Here is a 22,913-nt window from a genome sequence, read left to right on the forward strand (position 1 = left end):
CTCGGCTTACGGCCATACTGCCCGAAGATCGCCTGATCTCGGAAGCTAAGCTGGGTCTGGTCTGGTTAGTACTTGGATGGGAGACTGCCTAGGAATACCAGGTGCTGTAGGATTTTAGCGATGCTCCCAGTATAGGGGGCACTTTCTCCCTTTCGTTTTTGTCACAATGGCTATAGATACTTGCCACACTTGTCAAAACGCTACATTATGCTCGTCCAAACAAAACGCTGTTCTCCACCCAAAACAAGTTTAGTTTTGACTCGGTCTGAAATTTATAGCAAGATTTCCAGTGTCGCCAACAGTGACCCATGTGCCTCAAGGCACTTCAGTGCTAACAGTGGAGCAAAAGTCCAAAGAGTTACATAGGCTGAGAAAAAGAGCAGTGATTATTGTATCACACACGTGTAGCTCATTGCAGAAAGGTCCTGTCAACCAGCTTGCCACATTTAAAAATTTAATTCTGAGGACTGCGTCTCGGCTTACGGCCATACTACCCGAAGATCGCCCGATCTCGTCTGATCTCGGAAGCTAAGCTGGGTCTGGCCTGGTTAGTACTTGGTTGGGAGACTGCCTAGGAATACCAAGTGCTGTAGGCTTTTAGCGATGCCCCCAGTATAGGGCGCACTTTCTCCCTTTTGTTTTTGTCACAATGGCTATAGATACTTGCCACACTTGTCAAAACGCTACATTATGCTCGTCCAAACAAACCGCTGGTCTCCACCCAAAACATGTTTAGTTTTGACTCGGTCTGAAATTTATAGCAAGATTTGCAGTGTCGCCAACAGTGACCCATGTGCCTCAAGGCACTTCAGTGCTAACAGTGGGGCAAAAGTCCAAAGAGTTACATAGGCTGAGAAAAAGAGTAGTGATTATTGTATCACACACGTGTAGCTCATTGCAGAAAGGTCCTGTCAACCAGCTTGCCACATTTAAAAATTGAATTCTGAGGACAGCCTCTCGGCTTACGGCCATACTACCCGAAGATCGCCCGATCTCGTCTGATCTCGGAAGCTAAGCTGGGTCTGGCCTGGTTAGTACTTGGTTGGGAGACTACCTAGGAATACCAGGTGCTGTAGGCTTTTAGCGATGCTCCCAGTATAGGGCGCACTTTCTCCCTTTTGTTTTTGTCACAATGGCTATTGATACTTGCCACACTTGTCAAAACGCTACATTATGCTCGTCCAAACAAAACGCTGGTCTCCACCCAAAACAAGTTTAGTTTTGACTCGGTCTGAAATTTATAGCAAGATTTGCAGTGTCGCCAACAGTGACCCATGTGCCTCAAGGCACTTCAGTGCTAACAGTGGGGCAAAAGTCCAAAGAGTTACATAGGCTGAGAAACTAAGAAAAAGAGCAGTGATTATTGTATCACACACGTGTAGCTCTTTGCAGAAAGGTCCTGTCAACCAGCTTGCCACATTTAAAAATTTAATTCTGAGGCCTGCCTCTCGGCTTACGGCCATACTACCCGAAGATCCCCCGATCTCGTCTGATCTCGGAAGATAAGCTGGGTCCGGCCTGGTTAGTACTTGGATGGGAGACTTCCTAGGAATACCAGGTGCTGTAGGCTTTTAGCGATGCTCCCAGTATAGGGCGCACTTTCTCCCTTTTGTTTTTGTCACAATGGCTATAGATACTTGCCACACTTGTCAAAACGCTACATTATGCTCGTCCAAACAAAACTCTGGTCTCCACCCAAAACATGTTTAGTTTTGAATCGGTCTGAAATTTATAGCAAGATTTGCAGTGTCGCCAATAGTGACCCATGTGCCTCAAGGCACTTCAGTGCTAACAGTGGGGCAAAAGTCGTAAGAGTTACATAGGCAGAGAAAAAGAGCAGTGATTATTGTATCACACACGTGTAGCTCATTGCAGAAAGGTCCTGTCAACCAGATTGCCACATTTAAAAATTGAATTCTGAGGACTGCCTCTCGTCTTACGGCCATACTACCCGAAGATCGCCCGATCTCGTCTGATCTCGGAAGCTAAGCTGGGTCTGGCCTGGTTAGTACTTGGTTGGGAGACTGCCTAGGAATACCAGGTGCTGTAGGCTTTTAGCGATGCTACCAGTATAGGGCGCACTTTCTCCCTTTTGTTTTTTTCACAATGGCTATAGATATTTGCCACACTTGTCAAAACGCTACATTATGCTCGTCCAAACAAACCGCTGGTCTCCACCCAAAACATGTTTGTTTAGTTTTGACTCGGTCTGAAATTTATAGCAAGATTTGCAGTGTCGCCAACAGTGACCCATGTGCCTCAAGGCACTTCAGTGCTAACATTGGGGCAAAAGTCCAAAGGGTTACATAGGCTGAGAAAAAGAGCAGTGATTATTGTATCACACACGTGTAGCTCATTGCAGAAAGGTCCTGTCAACCAGCTTGCCACATTTAAAAATTGAATTCTGAGGACTGCCTCTCGGCTTACGGCCATACTGCCCGAAGATCGCCTGATCTCGGAAGCTAAGCTGGGTCTGGCCTGGTTAGTACTTGGATGGGAGACTGCCTAGGAATACCAGGTGCTGTAGGATTTTAGCGATGCTCCCAGTATAGGGGGCACTTTCTCCCTTTCGTTTTTGTCACAATGGCTATAGATACTTGCCACACTTGTCAAAACGCTACATTATGCTCGTCCAAACAAAACGCTGTTCTCCACCCAAAACAAGTTTAGTTTTGACTCGGTCTGAAATTTATAGCAAGATTTCCAGTGTCGCCAACAGTGACCCATGTGCCTCAAGGCACTTCAGTGCTAACAGTGGAGCAAAAGTCCAAAGAGTTACATAGGCTGAGAAAAAGAGCAGTGATTATTGTATCACACACGTGTAGCTCATTGCAGAAAGGTCCTGTCAACCAGCTTGCCACATTTAAAAATTTAATTCTGAGGACTGCGTCTCGGCTTACGGCCATACTACCCGAAGATCGCCCGATCTCGTCTGATCTCGGAAGCTAAGCTGGGTCTGGCCTGGTTAGTACTTGGTTGGGAGACTGCCTAGGAATACCAAGTGCTGTAGGCTTTTAGCGATGCCCCCAGTATAGGGCGCACTTTCTCCCTTTTGTGTTTGTCACAATGGCTATAGATACTTGCCACACTTGTCAAAACGCTACATTATGCTCGTCCAAACAAAACGCTGGTCTCCACCCAAAACATGTTTAGTTTTGACTCGGTCTGAAATTTATAGCAAGATTTGCAGTGTCGCCAACAGTGACCCATGTGCCTCAAGGCACTTCAGTGCTAACAGTGGGGCAAAAGTCCAAAGAGTTACATAGGCTGAGAAAAAGAGCAGTGATTATTTTATCACACACGTGTAGCTCATTGCAGAAAGGTCCTGTCAACCAGCTTGCCACATTTAAAAGTTGAATTCTGAGGACTGTCTCTCGGCTTACGGCCATACTACCCGAAGATCGCCCGATCCCGTCTGATCTCGGAAGCTAAGCTGGGTCTGGCCTGGTTAGTACTTGGATGGGAGACTGCCTAGGAATACCAGGTGCTGTAGGCTTTTAGCGATGCTCCCAGTATAGGGCGCACTTTCTCCCTTTTGTTTTTGTCACAATGGCTATAGATACTTGCCACACTTGTCAAAACGCTACATTATGCTCGTCCAAACAAAACGCTGGTCTCCACCCAAAACAAGTTTAGTTTTGACTCGGTCTGAAATTTATAGCAAGATTTGCAGTGTCGCCAACAGTGACCCATGTGCCTCAAGGCACTTCAGTGCTAACAGTGGGGCAAAAGTCCAAAGAGTTACATAGGCTGAGAAAAAGATCAGTGATTATTGTATCACACACGTGTAGCTCATTGCAGAAAGGTCCTGTCAACCAGCTTGCCACATTTAAAAATTGAATTCTGAGGACTGCCTCTCGGCTTACGGCCATACTACCCGAAGATCGCCCGATCTCGTCTGATCTCGGAAGCTAAGCTGGGTCTGTCCTGGTTAGTACTTGGTTGGGAGGCTGCCTAGGAATACCAGGTGCTGTAGGCTTTTAGCGATGCTACCAGTATAGGGCGAACTTTCTCCCTTTTGTTTTTTTCACAATGGCTATAGATACTTGCCACACTTGTCAAAACGCTACATTATGCTCGCCCAAACAAACCGCTGGTCTCCACCCAAAACATGTTTGTTTAGTTTTGACTTGGTCTGAAATTTATAGCAAGATTTGCAGTGTCGCCAACAGTGACCCATCTGCCTCAAGGCACTTCAGTGCTAACAGTGGGGCAAAAGTCCAAAGAGTTACATAGGCTGAGAAAAAGAGCAGTGATTATTGTATCACACACGTGTAGCTCATTGCAGAAAGTTCCTGTCAACCAGCTTGCCACATTTAAAAATTGAATTCTGAGGACTGCCTCTCGGCTCACGGCCATACTACCCGAAGATCCCCCGATCTCGTCTGATCTCGGAAGCTAAGCTGGGTCCGTCCTGGTTAATACTTGGATGGGAGACTGCCTAGGAATACCAGGTGCTGTAGGCTTTTAGCGATGCTCCCAGTATAGGGCGCACTTTCTCCCTTTTGTTTTTGTCACAATGACTATAGATACTTGCCACACTTGTCAAAACGCTACATTATGCTCGTCCAAACAAAACGCTGGTCTCCACCCAAAACATGTTTAGTTTTGACTCGGTCTGAAATTTATAGCAAGATTTGCAGTGTCGCCAACAGTGACCCATGTGCCTCAAGGCACTTCAGTGCTAAGAGTGGGGCAAAAGTCCAAAGAGTTACATAGGCTGAGAAAAACAGAAGTGATTATTGTATAACACACGTGTAGCTCATTGCAGAAAGGTCCTGTCAACCAGCTTGCCACATTTAAAAATTGAATTCTGAGGTCTGCCTCTCGGCTTACGGCCATACTACCCGAAGATCGCCCGATCTCGTCTGATCTCGGAAGCTAAGCTGGGTCTGGCCTGGTTAGTACTTGGATGGGAGACTGCCTAGGAATACCAGGTGCTGTAGGCTTTTAGCGATGCTCCCAGTATAGGGCGCACTTTCTCCCTTTTGTGTTTGTCACAATGGCTATAGATACTTGCCACACTTGTCAAAACGCTACATTATGCTCGTCCAAACAAACCGCTGGTCTCCACCCAAAACATGTTTGTTTAGTTTTGACTCGGTCTGAAATTTATAGCAAGATTTGCAGTGTCGCCAACAGTGACCCATGTGCCTCAAGGCACTTCAGTGCTAAAAGTGGGGCAAAAGTCCAAAGAGTTACATAGGCTGAGAAAAAGAGTAGTGATTATTGTATCACACACGTGTAGCTCATTGCAGAAAGGTCCTGTCAACCAGCTTGCCACATTTAAAAATTGAATTCTGAGGACTGCCTCTCCCCTTACGGCCATACTACCCGAAGATCGCATGATCTCGTCTGATCTCGGAAGTTAAGCTGTTTCTGGCCTGGTTAGTACTTGGATGGGAGACTGCCTAGGAATACCAGGTGCTGTAGGCTTTTAGCGATGCTCCCAGTATAGGGCGCACTTTCTCCCTTTTGTGTTTGTCACAATGGCTATAGATACTTGCCACACTTGTCAAAACGCTACATTATGCTCGTCCAAACAAACCGCTGGTCTCCACCCAAAACATGTTTGTTTAGTTTTGACTCGGTCTGAAATTTATAGCAAGATTTGCAGTGTCGCCAACAGTGACCCATGTGCCTCAAGGCACTTCAGTGCTAACATTGGGGCAAAAGTCCAAAGGGTTACATAGGCTGAGAAAAAGAGCAGTGATTATTGTATCACACACGTGTAGCTCATTGCAGAAAGGTCCTGTCAACCAGCTTGCCACATTTAAAAATTGAATTCTGAGGACTGCCTCTCGGCTTACGGCCATACTGCCCGAAGATCGCCTGATCTCGTCTGATCTCGGAAGCTAAGCTGGGTCTGGCCTGGTTAGTACTTGGATGGGAGACTGCCTAGGAATACCAGGTGCTGTAGGCTTTTAGCGATGCTCCCAGTATAGGGGGCACTTTCTCCCTTTTGTTTTTGTCACAATGGCTATAGATACTTGCCACACTTGTCAAAACGCTACATTATGCTCGTCCAAACAAAACGCTGTTCTCCACCCAAAACAAGTTTAGTTTTGACTCGGTCTGAAATTTATAGCAAGATTTCCAGTGTCGCCAACAGTGACCCATGTGCCTCAAGGCACTTCAGTGCTAACAGTGGAGCAAAAGTCCAAAGAGTTTCATAGGCTGAGAAAAAGAGCAGTGATTATTGTATCACACACGTGTAGCTCATTGCAGAAAGGTCCTGTCAACCAGCTTGCCACATTCAAAAATTGAATTCTGAGGACTGCCTCTCGGTTTACGGCCATACTACCCGAAGATCCCCCGATCTCGTCTGATCTCGGAAGCTAAGCTGGGTCCGGCCTGGTTAGTACTTGGATGGGAGACTGCCTAGGAATACCAGGTGCTGTAGGCTTTTAGCGATGCTCCCAGTATAGGGCGCACTTTCTCCCTTTTGTTTTTGTCACAATGGCTATAGATACTTGCCACACTTGTCAAAACGCTACATTATGCTCGTCCAAACAAAACGCTGGTCTCCACCCAAAACATGTTTAGTTTTGACTCGGTCTGAAATTTATAGCAAGATTTGCAGTGTCGCCAACAGTGACCCATGTGCCTCAAGGCACTTCAGTGCTAACAGTGGGGCAAAAGTCCAAAGAGTTACATAGGCTGAGAAAAAGAGCAGTGATTATTTTATCACACACGTGTAGCTCATTGCAGAAAGGTCCTGTCAACCAGCTTGCCACATTTAAAAGTTGAATTCTGAGGACTGTCTCTCGGCTTACGGCCATACTACCCGAAGATCGCCCGATCCCGTCTGATCTCGGAAGCTAAGCTGGGTCTGGCCTGGTTAGTACTTGGATGGGAGACTGCCTAGGAATACCAGGTGCTGTAGGCTTTTAGCGATGCTCCCAGTATAGGGCGCACTTTCTCCCTTTTGTTTTTGTCACAATGGCTATAGATACTTGCCACACTTGTCAAAACGCTACATTATGCTCGTCCAAACAAAACGCTGGTCTCCACCCAAAACAAGTTTAGTTTTGACTCGGTCTGAAATTTATAGCAAGATTTGCAGTGTCGCCAACAGTGACCCATGTGCCTCAAGGCACTTCAGTGCTAACAGTGGGGCAAAAGTCCAAAGAGTTACATAGGCTGAGAAAAAGAGCAGTGATTATTGTATCACACACGTGTAGCTCATTGCAGAAAGGTCCTGTCAACCAGCTTGCCACATTTAAAAATTGAATTCTGAGGACTGCCTCTCGGCTTACGGCCATACTACCCGAAGATCGCCCGATCTCGTCTGATCTCGGAAGCTAAGCTGGGTCTGTCCTGGTTAGTACTTGGTTGGGAGGCTGCCTAGGAATACCAGGTGCTGTAGGCTTTTAGCGATGCTACCAGTATAGGGCGAACTTTCTCCCTTTTGTTTTTTTCACAATGGCTATAGATACTTGCCACACTTGTCAAAACGCTACATTATGCTCGCCCAAACAAACCGCTGGTCTCCACCCAAAACATGTTTGTTTAGTTTTGACTTGGTCTGAAATTTATAGCAAGATTTGCAGTGTCGCCAACAGTGACCCATCTGCCTCAAGGCACTTCAGTGCTAACAGTGGGGCAAAAGTCCAAAGAGTTACATAGGCTGAGAAAAAGAGCAGTGATTATTGTATCACACACGTGTAGCTCATTGCAGAAAGTTCCTGTCAACCAGCTTGCCACATTTAAAAATTGAATTCTGAGGACTGCCTCTCGGCTCACGGCCATACTACCCGAAGATCCCCCGATCTCGTCTGATCTCGGAAGCTAAGCTGGGTCCGTCCTGGTTAATACTTGGATGGGAGACTGCCTAGGAATACCAGGTGCTGTAGGCTTTTAGCGATGCTCCCAGTATAGGGCGCACTTTCTCCCTTTTGTTTTTGTCACAATGACTATAGATACTTGCCACACTTGTCAAAACGCTACATTATGCTCGTCCAAACAAAACGCTGGTCTCCACCCAAAACATGTTTAGTTTTGACTCGGTCTGAAATTTATAGCAAGATTTGCAGTGTCGCCAACAGTGACCCATGTGCCTCAAGGCACTTCAGTGCTAAGAGTGGGGCAAAAGTCCAAAGAGTTACATAGGCTGAGAAAAACAGAAGTGATTATTGTATAACACACGTGTAGCTCATTGCAGAAAGGTCCTGTCAACCAGCTTGCCACATTTAAAAATTGAATTCTGAGGTCTGCCTCTCGGCTTACGGCCATACTACCCGAAGATCGCCCGATCTCGTCTGATCTCGGAAGCTAAGCTGGGTCTGGCCTGGTTAGTACTTGGATGGGAGACTGCCTAGGAATACCAGGTGCTGTAGGCTTTTAGCGATGCTCCCAGTATAGGGCGCACTTTCTCCCTTTTGTGTTTGTCACAATGGCTATAGATACTTGCCACACTTGTCAAAACGCTACATTATGCTCGTCCAAACAAACCGCTGGTCTCCACCCAAAACATGTTTGTTTAGTTTTGACTCGGTCTGAAATTTATAGCAAGATTTGCAGTGTCGCCAACAGTGACCCATGTGCCTCAAGGCACTTCAGTGCTAAAAGTGGGGCAAAAGTCCAAAGAGTTACATAGGCTGAGAAAAAGAGTAGTGATTATTGTATCACACACGTGTAGCTCATTGCAGAAAGGTCCTGTCAACCAGCTTGCCACATTTAAAAATTGAATTCTGAGGACTGCCTCTCCCCTTACGGCCATACTACCCGAAGATCGCATGATCTCGTCTGATCTCGGAAGTTAAGCTGTTTCTGGCCTGGTTAGTACTTGGATGGGAGACTGCCTAGGAATACCAGGTGCTGTAGGCTTTTAGCGATGCTCCCAGTATAGGGCGCACTTTCTCCCTTTTGTGTTTGTCACAATGGCTATAGATACTTGCCACACTTGTCAAAACGCTACATTATGCTCGTCCAAACAAACCGCTGGTCTCCACCCAAAACATGTTTGTTTAGTTTTGACTCGGTCTGAAATTTATAGCAAGATTTGCAGTGTCGCCAACAGTGACCCATGTGCCTCAAGGCACTTCAGTGCTAACAGTGGGGCAAAAGTCCAAAGAGTTACATAGGCTGAGAAAAAGGGTAGTGATTATTGTATCACACACGTGTAGCTCATTGCAGAAAGGTCCTGTCAACCCGCTTGCCACATTTAAAAATTGAATTCTGAGGACTGCCTCTCGCCTTACGGCCATACTACCCGAAGATCGCATGATCTCGTCTGATCTCGGAAGTTAAGCTGTTTCTGGCCTGGTTAGTACTTGGATGGGAGACTGCCTAGGAATACCAGGTGCTGTAGGCTTTTAGCGATGCTCCCAGTATAGGGCGCACTTTCTCCCTTTTGTGTTTGTCACAATGGCTATAGATACTTGTCACACTTGTCAAAACGCTACATTATGCTCGTCCAAACAAACCGCTGGTCTCCACCCAAAACATGTTTGTTTAGTTTTGACTCGGTCTGAAATTTATAGCAAGATTTGCAGTGTCGCCAACAGTGACCCATGTGCCTCAAGGCACTTCAGTGCTAACAGTGGGGCAAAAGTCCAAAGAGTTACATAGGCTGAGAAAAAGAGTAGTGATTATTGTATCACACACGTGTAGCTCATTGCAGAAAGGTCCTGTCAACCAACTTGCCACATTTAAAAATTGAATTCTGAGGACTGCCTCTCGCCTTACGGCCATACTACCCGAAGATCGCATGATCTCGTCTGATCTCGGAAGTTAAGCTGTTTCTGGCCTGGTTAGTACTTGGATGGGAGACTGCCTAGGAATACCAGGTGCTGTAGGATTTTAGCGATGCTCCCAGTATAGGGCGCACTTTCTCCCTTTTGTTTTTCTCACAATGGCTATAGATACTTGCCACACTTGTCAAAACGCTACATTATGCTCGTCCAAACAAAACGCTGGTCTCCACCCAAAACATGTTTGATTAGTTTTGACTCGGTCTGAAATTTATAGCAAGATTTGCAGTGTCACCAACAGTGACCCATGTGCCTCAAGGCACTTCAGTGCTAACAGTGGGGCAAAAGTCCAAAAAGTTACATAGGCTGAGAAAAAGAGCAGTGATTATTGTATCACACACGTGTAGCTCATTGCAGAAAGGTCCTGTCAACCAGCTTGCCACATTTAAAAATTGAATTCTGAGGACAGCCTCTCGGCTTACGGCCATACTACCCGAAGATCGCCCGATCTCGTCTGATCTCGGAAGCTAAGCTGGGTCTGGCCTGGTTAGTACTTGGTTGGGAGACTACCTAGGAATACCAGGTGCTGTAGGCTTTTAGCGATGCTCCCAGTATAGGGCGCACTTTCTCCCTTTTGTTTTTGTCACAATGGCTATTGATACTTGCCACACTTGTCAAAACGCTACATTATGCTCGTCCAAACAAAACGCTGGTCTCCACCCAAAACAAGTTTAGTTTTGACTCGGTCTGAAATTTATAGCAAGATTTGCAGTGTCGCCAACAGTGACCCATGTGCCTCAAGGCACTTCAGTGCTAACAGTGGGGCAAAAGTCCAAAGAGTTACATAGGCTGAGAAACTAAGAAAAAGAGCAGTGATTATTGTATCACACACGTGTAGCTCATTGCAGAAAGGTCCTGTCAACCAGCTTGCCACATTTAAAAATTTAATTCTGAGGCCTGCCTCTCGGCTTACGGCCATACTACCCGAAGATCCCCCGATCTCGTCTGATCTCGGAAGATAAGCTGGGTCCGGCCTGGTTAGTACTTGGATGGGAGACTTCCTAGGAATACCAGGTGCTGTAGGCTTTTAGCGATGCTCCCAGTATAGGGCGCACTTTCTCCCTTTTGTTTTTGTCACAATGGCTATAGATACTTGCCACACTTGTCAAAACGCTACATTATGCTCGTCCAAACAAAACTCTGGTCTCCACCCAAAACATGTTTAGTTTTGAATCGGTCTGAAATTTATAGCAAGATTTGCAGTGTCGCCAATAGTGACCCATGTGCCTCAAGGCACTTCAGTGCTAACAGTGGGGCAAAAGTCGTAAGAGTTACATAGGCTGAGAAAAAGAGCAGTGATTATTGTATCACACACGTGTCGCTCATTGCAGAAAGGTCCTGTCAACCAGATTGGCACATTTAAAAATTGAATTCTGAGGACTGCCTCTCGTCTTACGGCCATACTACCCGAAGATCGCCCGATCTCGTCTGATCTCGGAAGCTAAGCTGGGTCTGGCCTGGTTAGTACTTGGTTGGGAGACTGCCTAGGAATACCAGGTGCTGTGGGCTTTTAGCGATGCTACCAGTATAGGGCGCACTTTCTCCCTTTTGTTTTTTTCACAATGGCTATAGATATTTGCCACACTTGTCAAAACGCTACATTATGCTCGTCCAAACAAACCGCTGGTCTCCACCCAAAACATGTTTGTTTAGTTTTGACTCGGTCTGAAATTTATAGCAAGATTTGCAGTGTCGCCAACAGTGACCCATGTGCCTCAAGGCACTTCAGTGCTAACATTGGGGCAAAAGTCCAAAGGGTTACATAGGCTGAGAAAAAGAGCAGTGATTATTGTATCACACACGTGTAGCTCATTGCAGAAAGGTCCTGTCAACCAGCTTGCCACATTTAAAAATTGAATTCTGAGGACTGCCTCTCGGCTTACGGCCATACTGCCCGAAGATCGCCTGATCTCGTCTGATCTCGGAAGCTAAGCTGGGTCTGGCCTGGTTAGTACTTGGATGGGAGACTGCCTAGGAATACCAGGTGCTGTAGGCTTTTAGCGATGCTCCCAGTATAGGGGGCACTTTCTCCCTTTTGTTTTTGTCACAATGGCTATAGATACTTGCCACACTTGTCAAAACGCTACATTATGCTCGTCCAAACAAAACGCTGTTCTCCACCCAAAACAAGTTTAGTTTTGACTCGGTCTGAAATTTATAGCAAGATTTCCAGTGTCGCCAACAGTGACCCATGTGCCTCAAGGCACTTCAGTGCTAACAGTGGAGCAAAAGTCCAAAGAGTTTCATAGGCTGAGAAAAAGAGCAGTGATTATTGTATCACACACGTGTAGCTCATTGCAGAAAGGTCCTGTCAACCAGCTTGCCACATTCAAAAATTGAATTCTGAGGACTGCCTCTCGGTTTACGGCCATACTACCCGAAGATCCCCCGATCTCGTCTGATCTCGGAAGCTAAGCTGGGTCCGGCCTGGTTAGTACTTGGATGGGAGACTGCCTAGGAATACCAGGTGCTGTAGGCTTTTAGCGATGCTCCCAGTATAGGGCGCACTTTCTCCCTTTTGTTTTTGTCACAATGGCTATAGATACTTGCCACACTTGTCAAAACGCTACATTATGCTCATCCAAACAAAACGCTGGTCTCCACCCAAAACATGTTTAGTTTTGACTCGGTCTGAAATTTATAGCAAGATTTGCAGTGTCGCCAACAGTGACCCATGTGCCTCAATGCACTTCAGTGCTAACAGTGGGGCAAAAGTCCAAAGAGTTACATAGGCTGAGAAAAAGAGCAGTGATTATTGTATCACACTCGTGTAGCTCATTGCAGAAAGGTCCTGTCAACCAGCTTGCCACATTTAAAAGTTGAATTCTGAGGACTGTCTCTCGGCTTACGGCCATACTACCCGAAGATCGCCCGATCTCGTCTGATCTCGGAAGCTAAGCTGGGTCTGGCCTGGTTAGTACTTGGATGGGAGACTGCCTAGGAATACCAGGTGCTGTAGGCTTTTAGCGATGCTCCCAGTATAGGGCGCACTTTCTCCCTTTTGTTTTTGTCACAATGGCTATAGATACTTGCCACACTTGTCAAAACGCTACATTATGCTCGTCCAAACAAAACGCTGGTCTCCACCCAAAACAAGTTTAGTTTTGACTCGGTCTGAAATTTATAGCAAGATTTGCAGTGTCGCCAACAGTGACCCATGTGCCTCAAGGCACTTCAGTGCTAACAGTGGGGCAAAAGTCCAAAGAGTTACATAGGCTGAGAAAAAGAGCAGTGATTATTGTATCACACACGTGTAGCTCATTGCAGAAAGGTCCTGTCAACCAGCTTGCCACATTTAAAAATTGAATTCTGAGGACTGCCTCTCGGCTTACGGCCATACTACCCGAAGATCGCCCGATCTCGTCAAATCTCGGAAGCTAAGCTGGGTCTGGCCTGGTTAGTACTTGGTTGGGAGACTGCCTAGGAATACCAGGTGCTGTAGGCTTTTAGCGATGCTACCAGTATAGGGCGCACTTTCTCCCTTTTGTTTTTTTCACAATGGCTATAGATATTTGCCACACTTGTCAAAACGCTACATTATGCTTGTCCAAACAAACCGCTGGTCTCCACCCAAAACATGTTTGTTTAGTTTTGACTCGGTCTGAAATTTATAGCAAGATTTGCAGTGTCGCCAACAGTGACCCATGTGCCTCAAGGCACTTCAGTGCTAACATTGGGGCAAAAGTCCAAAGAGTTACATAGGCTGAGAAAAAGAGCAGTGATTATTGTATCACACACGTGTAGCTCATTGCAGAAAGGTCCTGTCAACCAGCTTGCCACATTTAAAAATTGAATTCTGAGGACTGCCTCTCGGCTTACGGCCATACTGCCCGAAGATCGCCCGATCTCGTCTGATCTCGGAAGCTAAGCTGGGTCTGGCCTGGTTAGTACTTGGATGGGAGACTGCCTAGGAATACCTGGTGCTGTAGGCATTTAGCGATGCTCCCAGTATAGGGCGCACTTTCTCCCTTTTGTTTTTGTCACAATGGCTATAGATACTTGCCACACTTGTCAAAACGCTACATTATGCTCGTCCAAACAAAACGCTGGTCTCCACCCAAAACAAGTTTAGTTTTGACTCGGTCTGAAATTTATAGCAAGATTTGCAGTGTCGCCAACAGTGACCCATGTGCCTCAAGGCACTTCAGTGCTAACAGTGGGGCAAAAGTCCAAAGAGTTACATAGGCTGAGAAAAAGAGCAGTGATTATTGTATCACACACGTGTAGCTCATTGCAGAAAGGTCCTGTCAACCAGCTTGCCACATTTAAAAATTGGATTCTGAGGACTGCCTCTCGGCTTACGGCCATACTACCCGAAGATCGCCTGATCTCGTCTGATCTCGGAAGCTAAGCTGGGTCTGGCCTGGTTAGTACTTGGTTGGGAGACTGCCTAGGAATACCAGGTGCTGTAGGCTTTTAGCGATGCTACCAGTATAGGGCGCACTTTCTCCCTTTTGTTTTTGTCACAATGGCTATTGATACTTGCCACACTTGTCAAAACGCTACATTATGCTCGTCCAAACAAAACGCTGGTCTCCACCCAAAACAAGTTTAGTTTTGACTCGGTCTGAAATTTATAGCAAGATTTGCAGTGTCGCCAACAGTGACCCATGTGCCTCAAGGCACTTCAGTGCTAACAGTGGGGCAAAAGTCGTAGGGGTTACATAGGCTGAGAAAAAGAGCAGTGATTATTGTATCACACACGTGTAGCTCATTGCAGAAAGGTCCTGTCAACCAGATTGGCACATTTAAAAATTGAATTCTGAGGACTGCCTCTCGTCTTACGGCCATACTACCCGAAGATCGCCCGATCTCGTCTGATCTCGGAAGCTAAGCTGGGTCTGGCCTGGTTAGTACTTTGTTGGGAGACTGCCTAGGAATACCAGGTGCTGTAGGCTTTTAGCGATGCTACCAGTATAGGGCGCACTTTCTCCCTTTTGTTTTTTTCAAAATGGCTATAGATACTTGCCACACTTGTCAAAACGCTACATTATGCTCGTCCAAACAAACCGCTGGTCTCCACCCAAAACATGTTTGTTTAGTTTTGACTCGGTCTGAAATTTATAGCAAGATTTGCAGTGTCGCCAACAGTGACCCATGTGCCTCAAGGCACTTCAGTGCTAACATTGGGGCAAAAGTCCAAAGAGTTACATAGGCTGAGAAAAAGAGCAGTGATTATTGTATCACACACGTGTAGCTCATTGCAGAAAGGTCCTGTCAACCAGCTTGCCACATGTAAAAATTGAATTCTGAGGACTGCCTCTCGGCTTACGGCCATACTGCCTGAAGATCGCCTGATCTCGTCTGATCTCGGAAGCTAAGCTGGGTCTGGCCTGGTTAGTACTTGGATGGGAGACTGCCTAGGAATACCAGGTGCTGTAAGCTTTTAGCGATGCTCCCAGTATAGGGGGCACTTTCTCCCTTTTGTTTTTGTCACAATGGCTATAGATACTTGCCACACTTGTCAAAACGCTACATTATGCTCGTCCAAACAAAACGCTGTTCTCCACCCAAAACAAGTTTAGTTTTGACTCGGTCTGAAATTTATAGCAAGATTTCCAGTGTCGCCAAGAGTGACCCATGTGCCTCAAGGCACTTCAGTGCTAACAGTGGAGCAAAAGTCCAAAGAGTTACATAGGCTGAGAAAAAGAGCAGTGATTATTGTATCACACACGTGTTGCTCATTGCAGAAAGGTCCTGTCAACCAGCTTGCCACATTCAAAAATTGAATTCTGAGGACTGCCTCTCGGTTTACGGCCATACTACCCGAAGATCCCCCGATCTCGTCTGATCTCGGAAGCTAAGCTGGGTCCGGCCTGGTTAGTACTTGGATGGGAGACTGCCTAGGAATACCAGGTGCTGTAGGCTTTTAGCGATGCTCCCAGTATAGGGCGCACTTTCTCCCTTTTGTTTTTGTCACAATGGCGCTAGATACTTGCCACACTTGTCAAAACGCTACGTTTATGCTCGTCCAAACAAAACACTGGTCTCCACCCAAAACATGTTTAGTTCTGACTCGGTCTGAAATTTATAGCAAGATTTGCAGTGTCGCCAACAGTCACCCATGTGCCTCAAGGCACTTCAGTGCTAACAGTGGGCCAAGAGTCCAAAGAGTTACATAGGCTGAGAAAAAGAGCAGTGATTATTGTATCACACACGTGTAGCTCATTGCAGAAAGGTCCTGTCAACCAGCTTGCCACATTTAAAAATTGAATTCTGAGGACTGCGTCTCGGCTTACGGCCATACTACCCGAAGATCGCCCGATCTCGTCTGATCTCGGAAGCTAAGCTGGGTCTGGCCTGGTTAGTACTTGGTTGGGAGACTGCCTAGGAATACCAAGTGCTGTAGGCTTTTAGCGATGCCCCCAGTATAGGGCGCACTTTCTCCCTTTTGTTTTTGTCACAATGGCTATAGATACTTGCCACACTTGTCAAAACGCTACATTATGCTCGTCCAAACAAACCGCTGGTCTCCACCCAAAACAAGTTTAGTTTTGACTCGGTCTGAAATTTATAGCAAGATTTGCAGTGTCGCCAACAGTGACCCATGTGCCTCAAGGCACTTCAGTGCTAACAGTGGGGCAAAAGTCCAAAGAGTTACATAGGCTGAGAAAAAGAGCAGTGATTATTGTATCACACACGTGTAGCTCATTGCAGAAAGGTCCTGTCAACCAGCTTGCCACATTTAAAAATTTAATTCTGAGGACTGCCTCTCGGCTTACGGCCATACTACCCGAAGATCGCCCGATCTCGTCTGATCTCGGAAGCTAAGCTGGGTCTGTCCTGGTTAGTACTTGGTTGGGAGGCTGCCTAGGAATACCAGGTGCTGTAGGCTTTTAGCGATGCTCCCAGTATAGGGCGCACTTTCTCCCTTTTGTTTTTTTCACAATGGCTATAGATACTTGCCACACTTGTCAAAACGCTACATTATGCTCGTCCAAACAAACCGCTGGTCTCCACCCAAAACATGTTTGTTTAGTTTTGACTTGGTCTGAAATTTATAGCAAGATTTGCAGTGTCGCCAACAGTGACCCATGTGCCTCAAGGCACTTCAGTGCTAACAGTGGGGCAAAAGTCCAAAGAGTTACATAGGCTCAGAAAAAGAGCAGTGATTATTGTATCACACACGTGTAGCTCATTGCAGAAAGGTCCTGTCAACCAGCTTGCCACATTTAAAAATAGAATTCTGATGACCGCATCTCGGCTTACGGCCATACTACCCGAAGATCGCCCGATCTCGTCTGAACTCGGAAGCTAAGCTGGGTCAGGCCTGGTTAGTACTTGGATGGGAGACTGTCTAGGAATACCAGGTGCTGTAGGCTTTTAGCGATGCTCCCAGTATAGGGCGCATTTTCTCCCTTTTGTTTTTGTCACAATAGCTATAGATACTTGCCACACTTGTCAAAACGCTCCATTATGCTCGTCCAAACTAAACGCTGGTCTCCACCCAAAACATGTTAAGTTTTGACTCGGTCTGAAATTTATAGCAATATTTGCAGTGTCGCCAACATTGACCCATGTGCCTCAAGGCACTTCAGTGCTAACAGTGGGGCAAAAGTCCAAAGAGTTACATGGGCTGAGAAAAAAAGCAATGATTATTGTATCACACATGTGTAGCTCATTGCAGAAAGGTCCTGTCAACCAGCTTGCCACATTCAAAAATTGAATTCTGAGGACTGCCTCTCTGCTTACGGCCATACTACCCGAAGATCCCCCGATCTCGTCTGATCTCGGAAGCTAAGCTGGGTCCGGCCTGGTTAGTACTTGGTTGGGAGACTGCCTAGGAATACCAAGTGCTGTAGGCTTTTAGCGATGCCCCCAGTATAGGGCGCACTTTCTCCCTTTTGTTTTTCTCACAATGGCTATAGATACTTGCCACACTTGTCAAAACGCTACATTATGCTCGTCCAAACAAAACACTGGTCTCCACCCAAAACATGTTTAGTTTTGACTCGGTCTGAAATTTATAGCAAGATTTGCAGTGTCGCCAACAGTGACCCATGTGCCTCAAGGCACTTCAGTGCTAACAGTGGGGCAAAAGTCCAAGAGTTACATAGGCTGAGAAAAAGAGCAGTGATTATTGTATCACACACGTGTAGCTCATTGCAGAAAGGTCCTGTCAACCAGCTTGCCACATTTAAAAATTGAATTCTGAGGACTGCCTCTCGGCTTACGGCCATACTACCCGAAGATCGCCCGATCTCGTCTGATCTCGGAAGCTAAGCTGGGTCTGGCCTGGTTAGTACTTGGATGGGAGACTGCCTAGGAATACCAGGTGCTGTAGGCTCTTAGCGATGCTCCCAGTATAGGGCGCACTTTCTCCCTTTTGTTTTTGTCACAATGGCTATAGATACTTGCCACACTTGTCAAAACGCTACATTATGCTCGTCCAAACAAAACGCTGGTCTCCACCCAAAACAAGTTTAGTTTTGACTCGTCTGAAATTTATAGCAAGATTTGCAGTGTCGCCAACAGTGACCAATGTGCCTCAAGGCACTTCAGTGCTAACAGTGGGGCAAAAGTCCAAAGAGTTACATAGGCTGAGAAACTAAGAAAAAGAGCAGTGATTATTGTATCACACACGTGTAGCGCATTGCAGAAAGGTCCTGTCAACCAGCTTGCACATTTAAAAATTGAATTCTGAGGACTGCCTTTCGGCTTACGGCCATACTACCCGAAGATCGCCCGATCTCGTCTGATCTCGGAAGCTAAGCTGGGTCTGGCCTGGTTAGTACTTGGTTGGGAGACTGCCTAGGAATACCAGGTGCTGTAAGCTTTTAGCGATGCTACCAGTATAGGGCGCACTTTCTCCCTTTTGTTTTTTTCACAATGGCTATAGATACTTGCCACACTTGTCAAAACGCTACATTATGCTCGTCCAAACAAAACGCTGGTCTCCAACCAAAACATGTTTGGTTTTGACTCGGTCTGAAATTTATAGCAAGATTTGCAGTGTCGCCAACAGTGACCCATGTGCCTCAAGGCACTTCAGTGCTAACAGTGGGGCAAAAGTCCAAAGAGTTACATAGGCTGAGAAAAAGAGCAGTGATTATTGTATCACACACGTGTAGCTCATTGCAGAAAGGTCCTGTCAACCAGCTTGCCACATTTAAAATTGAATTCTGAGGACTGCCTCTCGGCTTACGGCCATACTACCCGAAGATCGCCCCATCTCGTCTGATCTCGGAAGCTAAGCTGGGTCTGGCCTGGTTAGTACTTGGTTGGGAGACTGCCTAGGAATACAGGTGCTGTAAGCTTTTAGCGATGCTACCAGTATAGGGCGCACTTTCTCCCTTTTGTTTTTTTCACAATGGCTATAGATACTTGCCAAACTTGTCAAAACGCTACATTATGCTCGTCCAAACAAACCGCTGGTCTCCACCCAAAACATGTTTAGTTTTGACTCGGTCTGAAATTTATAGCAAGATTTGCAGTGTCGCCACAGTGACCCATGTGCCTCAAGGCACTTCAGTGCTAACAGTGGGGCAAAAGTCGTAAGAGTTACATAGGCTGAGAAAAAGAGCAGTGATTATTGTATCACACACGTGTAGCTCATTGCAGAAAAGTCCTGTCAACCAGCTTGCCACATTAAAAATTGAATTCTGAGACTACCTCTCGGCTTACGGCCATACTACCCGAGTATCGCCCGATCTCGTCTGATCTCGGAAGCTAAGCTGGGTCTGGCCTGGTTAGTACTTGGTTGGGAGACTGCCTAGGAATACCAGGTGCTGTAGGCTTTTAGCGATGCTACCAGTATAGGGCGCACTTTCTCCCTTTTGTTTTTTTCACAATGGCTATAGATACTTGCCACACTTGTCAAAACGCTACATTATGCTCGTCCAAACAAAACGCTGGTCTCCAACCAAAACATGTTTAGTTTTGACTCGGTCTAAAATTTATAGCAAGATTTGCAGTGTCGCCAACAGTGACCCATGTGCCTCAAGGCACTTCAGTGCTAACAGTGGGGCAAAAGTCCAAAGAGTTACATAGGCTGAGAAAAAGAGCAGTGATTATTGTATCACACACGTGTAGCTCATTGCAGAAAGGTCCTGTCAACCAGATTGGCACATTTAAAAATTGAATTCTGAGGACTGCCTCTCGTCTTACGGCCATACTACCCGAAGATCGCCCGATCTCGTCTGATCTCGGAAGCTAAGCTGGGTCTGGCCTGGTTAGTACTTGGTTGGGAGACTGCCTATGAATACCAGGTGCTGTAGGCTTTTAGCGATGCTACCAGTATAGGGCGCACTTTCTCCCTTTTGTTTTTTTCAAAATGGCTATAGATACTTGCCACACTTGTCAAAACGCTACATTATGCTCGTCCAAACAAACCGCTGGTCTCCACCCAAAACATGTTTGTTTAGTTTTGACTCGGTCTGAAATTTATAGCAAGATTTGCAGTGTCGCCAACAGTGACCCATGTGCCTCAAGGCACTTCAGTGCTAACATTGGGGCAAAAGTCCAAAGAGTTACATAGGCTGAGAAAAAGAGCAGTGATTATTGTATCACACACGTGTAGCTCATTGCAGAAAGGTCCTGTCAACCAGCTTGCCACATGTAAAAATTGAATTCTGAGGACTGCCTCTCGGCTTACGGCCATACTACCCGAAGATCCCCCGATCTCGTCTGATCTCGGAAGCTAAGCTGGGTCCGGCCTGGTTAGTACTTGGATGGGAGACTGCCTAGGAATACCAGGTGCTGTAGGCTTTTAGCGATGCTCCCAGTATAGGGCGCACTTTCTCCCTTTTGTTTTTGTCACAATGGCGCTAGATACTTGCCACACTTGTCAAAACGCTACGTTTATGCTCGTCCAAACAAAACACTGGTCTCCACCCAAAACATGTTTAGTTTTGACTCGGTCTGAAATTTATAGCAAGATTTGCAGTGTCGCCAACAGTCACCCATGTGCCTCAAGGCACTTCAGTGCTAACAGTGGGCCAAGAGTCCAAAGAGTTACATAGGCTGAGAAAAAGAGCAGTGATTATTGTATCACACACGTGTAGCTCATTGCAGAAAGGTCCTGTCAACCAGCTTGCCACATTTAAAAATTGAATTCTGAGGACTGCGTCTCGGCTTACGGCCATACTACCCGAAGATCGCCCGATCTCGTCTGATCTCGGAAGCTAAGCTGGGTCTGGCCTGGTTAGTACTTGGTTGGGAGACTGCCTAGGAATACCAAGTGCTGTAGGCTTTTAGCGATGCCCCCAGTATAGGGCGCACTTTCTCCCTTTTGTTTTTGTCACAATGGCTATAGATACTTGCCACACTTGTCAAAACGCTACATTATGCTCGTCCAAACAAAACGCTGGTCTCCACCCAAAACAAGTTTAGTTTTGACTCGGTCTGAAATTTATAGCAAGATTTGCAGTGTCGCCAACAGTGACCCATGTGCCTCAAGGCACTTCAGTGCTAACAGTGGGGCAAAAGTCCAAATAGTTACATAGGCTGAGAAAAAGAGCAGTGATTATTGTATCACACACGTGTAGCTCATTGCAGAAAGGTCCTGTCAACCAGCTTGCCACATTTAAAAATTTAATTCTGAGGACTGCCTCTCGGCTTACGGCCATACTACCCGAAGATCGCCCGATCTCGTCTGATCTCGGAAGCTAAGCTGGGTCTGTCCTGGTTAGTACTTGGTTGGGAGGCTGCCTAGGAATACCAGGTGCTGTAGGCTTTTAGCGATGCTCCCAGTATAGGGCGCACTTTCTCCCTTTTGTTTTTTTCACAATGGCTATAGATACTTGCCACACTTGTCAAAACGCTACATGATGCTCGTCCAAACAAACCGCTGGTCTCCACCCAAAACATGTTTGTTTAGTTTTGACTTGGTCTGAAATTTATAGCAAGATTTGCAGTGTCGCCAACAGTGACCCATGTGCCTCAAGGCACTTCAGTGCTAACAGTGGGGCAAAAGTCCAAAGAGTTACATAGGCTCAGAAAAAGAGCAGTGATTATTGTATCACACACGTGTAGCTCATTGCAGAAAGGTCCTGTCAACCAGCTTGCCACATTTAAAAATAGAATTCTGATGACCGCATCTCGGCTTACGGCCATACTACCCGAAGATCGCCCGATCTCGTCTGAGCTCGGAAGCTAAGCTGGGTCTGGCCTGGTTAGTACTTGGATGGGAGACTGTCTAGGAATACCAGGTGCTGTAGGCTTTTAGCGATGCTCCCAGTATAGGGCGCATTTTCTCCCTTTTTGTTTTTGTCACAATAGCTATAGATACTTGCCACACTTGTCAAAACGCTCCATTATGCTCGTCCAAACTAAACGCTGGTCTCCACCCAAAACATGTTAAGTTTTGACTCGGTCTGAAATTTATAGCAATATTTGCAGTGTCGCCAACATTGACCCATGTGCCTCAAGGCACTTCAGTGCTAACAGTGGGGCAAAAGTCCAAAGAGTTACATGGGCTGAGAAAAAAAGCAATGATTATTGTATCACACATGTGTAGCTCATTGCAGAAAGGTCCTGTCAACCAGCTTGCCACATTCAAAAATTGAATTCTGAGGACTGCCTCTCTGCTTACGGCCATACTACCCGAAGATCCCCCGATCTCGTCTGATCTCGGAAGCTAAGCTGGGTCCGGCCTGGTTAGTACTTGGTTGGGAGACTGCCTAGGAATACCAAGTGCTGTAGGCTTTTAGCGATGCCCCCAGTATAGGGCGCACTTTCTCCCTTTTGTTTTTCTCACAATGGCTATAGATACTTGCCACACTTGTCAAAACGCTACATTATGCTCGTCCAAACAAAACGCTGGTCTCCACCCAAAACAAGTTTAGTTTTGACTCGGTCTGAAATTTATAGCAAGATTTGCAGTGTCGCCAACAGTGACCCATGTGCCTCAAGGCACTTCAGTGCTAACAGTGGGGCAAAAGTCCAAAGAGTTACATAGGCTGAGAAACTAAGAAAAAGAGCAGTGATTATTGTATCACACACGTGTAGCGCATTGCAGAAAGGTCCTGTCAACCAGCTTGCCACATTTAAAAATTGAATTCTGAGGACTGCCTTTCGGCTTACGGCCATACTACCCGAAGATCGCCCGATCTCGTCTGATCTCGGAAGCTAAGCTGGGTCTGGCCTGGTTAGTACTTGGTTGGGAGACTGCCTAGGAATACCAGGTGCTGTAAGCTTTTAGCGATGCTACCAGTATAG

At 46.3% G+C, this 22,913-nt stretch overlaps 3 non-coding genes and 43 pseudogenes across 3 annotated transcripts; all 46 read left to right on the forward strand.

Moving 5' to 3' along the window:
- Window positions 1-477: 477 nt before the first annotated feature.
- LOC133566443 (5S ribosomal RNA) lies at window positions 478-596 on the forward strand (annotated as a pseudogene).
- A 364-nt stretch (window positions 597-960) lies between these two features.
- LOC133565116 (5S ribosomal RNA) lies at window positions 961-1,079 on the forward strand (annotated as a pseudogene).
- A 372-nt stretch (window positions 1,080-1,451) lies between these two features.
- On the forward strand, window positions 1,452-1,570 carry LOC133565318 (5S ribosomal RNA; annotated as a pseudogene).
- Window positions 1,571-1,934: 364 nt separating this feature from the next.
- Window positions 1,935-2,053, forward strand: LOC133566025 (5S ribosomal RNA; annotated as a pseudogene).
- An 841-nt stretch (window positions 2,054-2,894) lies between these two features.
- LOC133566444 (5S ribosomal RNA) lies at window positions 2,895-3,013 on the forward strand (annotated as a pseudogene).
- A 364-nt stretch (window positions 3,014-3,377) lies between these two features.
- LOC133567760 (5S ribosomal RNA) lies at window positions 3,378-3,496 on the forward strand. The gene has a single exon (XR_009809475.1). It is a non-coding gene; the product is annotated as a 5S ribosomal RNA (ribosomal RNA).
- A 364-nt stretch (window positions 3,497-3,860) lies between these two features.
- On the forward strand, window positions 3,861-3,979 carry LOC133566887 (5S ribosomal RNA; annotated as a pseudogene).
- A 368-nt stretch (window positions 3,980-4,347) lies between these two features.
- On the forward strand, window positions 4,348-4,466 carry LOC133567326 (5S ribosomal RNA; annotated as a pseudogene).
- Window positions 4,467-4,830: 364 nt separating this feature from the next.
- Window positions 4,831-4,949, forward strand: LOC133566142 (5S ribosomal RNA; annotated as a pseudogene).
- A 368-nt stretch (window positions 4,950-5,317) lies between these two features.
- On the forward strand, window positions 5,318-5,436 carry LOC133567426 (5S ribosomal RNA; annotated as a pseudogene).
- Window positions 5,437-5,804: 368 nt separating this feature from the next.
- Window positions 5,805-5,923, forward strand: LOC133565704 (5S ribosomal RNA; annotated as a pseudogene).
- A 364-nt stretch (window positions 5,924-6,287) lies between these two features.
- LOC133565844 (5S ribosomal RNA) lies at window positions 6,288-6,406 on the forward strand (annotated as a pseudogene).
- A 364-nt stretch (window positions 6,407-6,770) lies between these two features.
- On the forward strand, window positions 6,771-6,889 carry LOC133567772 (5S ribosomal RNA). The gene has a single exon (XR_009809476.1). It is a non-coding gene; the product is annotated as a 5S ribosomal RNA (ribosomal RNA).
- Window positions 6,890-7,253: 364 nt separating this feature from the next.
- On the forward strand, window positions 7,254-7,372 carry LOC133566888 (5S ribosomal RNA; annotated as a pseudogene).
- Window positions 7,373-7,740: 368 nt separating this feature from the next.
- LOC133567327 (5S ribosomal RNA) lies at window positions 7,741-7,859 on the forward strand (annotated as a pseudogene).
- Window positions 7,860-8,223: 364 nt separating this feature from the next.
- On the forward strand, window positions 8,224-8,342 carry LOC133566154 (5S ribosomal RNA; annotated as a pseudogene).
- A 368-nt stretch (window positions 8,343-8,710) lies between these two features.
- On the forward strand, window positions 8,711-8,829 carry LOC133567427 (5S ribosomal RNA; annotated as a pseudogene).
- Window positions 8,830-9,197: 368 nt separating this feature from the next.
- Window positions 9,198-9,316, forward strand: LOC133567429 (5S ribosomal RNA; annotated as a pseudogene).
- Window positions 9,317-9,684: 368 nt separating this feature from the next.
- LOC133567416 (5S ribosomal RNA) lies at window positions 9,685-9,803 on the forward strand (annotated as a pseudogene).
- A 368-nt stretch (window positions 9,804-10,171) lies between these two features.
- On the forward strand, window positions 10,172-10,290 carry LOC133565117 (5S ribosomal RNA; annotated as a pseudogene).
- Window positions 10,291-10,662: 372 nt separating this feature from the next.
- Window positions 10,663-10,781, forward strand: LOC133565330 (5S ribosomal RNA; annotated as a pseudogene).
- Window positions 10,782-11,145: 364 nt separating this feature from the next.
- Window positions 11,146-11,264, forward strand: LOC133566483 (5S ribosomal RNA; annotated as a pseudogene).
- Window positions 11,265-11,632: 368 nt separating this feature from the next.
- Window positions 11,633-11,751, forward strand: LOC133565705 (5S ribosomal RNA; annotated as a pseudogene).
- A 364-nt stretch (window positions 11,752-12,115) lies between these two features.
- LOC133565846 (5S ribosomal RNA) lies at window positions 12,116-12,234 on the forward strand (annotated as a pseudogene).
- A 364-nt stretch (window positions 12,235-12,598) lies between these two features.
- LOC133566167 (5S ribosomal RNA) lies at window positions 12,599-12,717 on the forward strand (annotated as a pseudogene).
- Window positions 12,718-13,081: 364 nt separating this feature from the next.
- Window positions 13,082-13,200, forward strand: LOC133566546 (5S ribosomal RNA; annotated as a pseudogene).
- A 368-nt stretch (window positions 13,201-13,568) lies between these two features.
- LOC133565107 (5S ribosomal RNA) lies at window positions 13,569-13,687 on the forward strand (annotated as a pseudogene).
- Window positions 13,688-14,051: 364 nt separating this feature from the next.
- Window positions 14,052-14,170, forward strand: LOC133565981 (5S ribosomal RNA; annotated as a pseudogene).
- Window positions 14,171-14,534: 364 nt separating this feature from the next.
- LOC133566211 (5S ribosomal RNA) lies at window positions 14,535-14,653 on the forward strand (annotated as a pseudogene).
- A 368-nt stretch (window positions 14,654-15,021) lies between these two features.
- On the forward strand, window positions 15,022-15,140 carry LOC133565708 (5S ribosomal RNA; annotated as a pseudogene).
- A 364-nt stretch (window positions 15,141-15,504) lies between these two features.
- LOC133565847 (5S ribosomal RNA) lies at window positions 15,505-15,623 on the forward strand (annotated as a pseudogene).
- Window positions 15,624-15,988: 365 nt separating this feature from the next.
- Window positions 15,989-16,107, forward strand: LOC133566445 (5S ribosomal RNA; annotated as a pseudogene).
- Window positions 16,108-16,471: 364 nt separating this feature from the next.
- Window positions 16,472-16,590, forward strand: LOC133566889 (5S ribosomal RNA; annotated as a pseudogene).
- A 368-nt stretch (window positions 16,591-16,958) lies between these two features.
- Window positions 16,959-17,077, forward strand: LOC133565927 (5S ribosomal RNA). Its single transcript, XR_009809432.1, has one exon. It is a non-coding gene; the product is annotated as a 5S ribosomal RNA (ribosomal RNA).
- Window positions 17,078-17,441: 364 nt separating this feature from the next.
- On the forward strand, window positions 17,442-17,560 carry LOC133566924 (5S ribosomal RNA; annotated as a pseudogene).
- Window positions 17,561-17,923: 363 nt separating this feature from the next.
- On the forward strand, window positions 17,924-18,042 carry LOC133566180 (5S ribosomal RNA; annotated as a pseudogene).
- Window positions 18,043-18,412: 370 nt separating this feature from the next.
- LOC133565848 (5S ribosomal RNA) lies at window positions 18,413-18,531 on the forward strand (annotated as a pseudogene).
- Window positions 18,532-18,894: 363 nt separating this feature from the next.
- On the forward strand, window positions 18,895-19,012 carry LOC133567211 (5S ribosomal RNA; annotated as a pseudogene).
- Window positions 19,013-19,373: 361 nt separating this feature from the next.
- LOC133567798 (5S ribosomal RNA) lies at window positions 19,374-19,492 on the forward strand (annotated as a pseudogene).
- A 364-nt stretch (window positions 19,493-19,856) lies between these two features.
- LOC133566565 (5S ribosomal RNA) lies at window positions 19,857-19,975 on the forward strand (annotated as a pseudogene).
- Window positions 19,976-20,343: 368 nt separating this feature from the next.
- Window positions 20,344-20,462, forward strand: LOC133565455 (5S ribosomal RNA; annotated as a pseudogene).
- Window positions 20,463-20,827: 365 nt separating this feature from the next.
- Window positions 20,828-20,946, forward strand: LOC133566446 (5S ribosomal RNA; annotated as a pseudogene).
- A 364-nt stretch (window positions 20,947-21,310) lies between these two features.
- LOC133566890 (5S ribosomal RNA) lies at window positions 21,311-21,429 on the forward strand (annotated as a pseudogene).
- Window positions 21,430-21,797: 368 nt separating this feature from the next.
- LOC133565719 (5S ribosomal RNA) lies at window positions 21,798-21,916 on the forward strand (annotated as a pseudogene).
- Window positions 21,917-22,281: 365 nt separating this feature from the next.
- LOC133566925 (5S ribosomal RNA) lies at window positions 22,282-22,400 on the forward strand (annotated as a pseudogene).
- A 372-nt stretch (window positions 22,401-22,772) lies between these two features.
- Window positions 22,773-22,891, forward strand: LOC133565860 (5S ribosomal RNA; annotated as a pseudogene).
- The last annotated feature ends 22 nt before the right edge of the window (window positions 22,892-22,913 follow it).

The sequence above is a fragment of the Nerophis ophidion genome, linkage group LG13 (genome assembly GCF_033978795.1).
Source record: "Nerophis ophidion isolate RoL-2023_Sa linkage group LG13, RoL_Noph_v1.0, whole genome shotgun sequence".
NCBI lineage: Eukaryota > Metazoa > Chordata > Actinopteri > Syngnathiformes > Syngnathidae > Nerophis > Nerophis ophidion.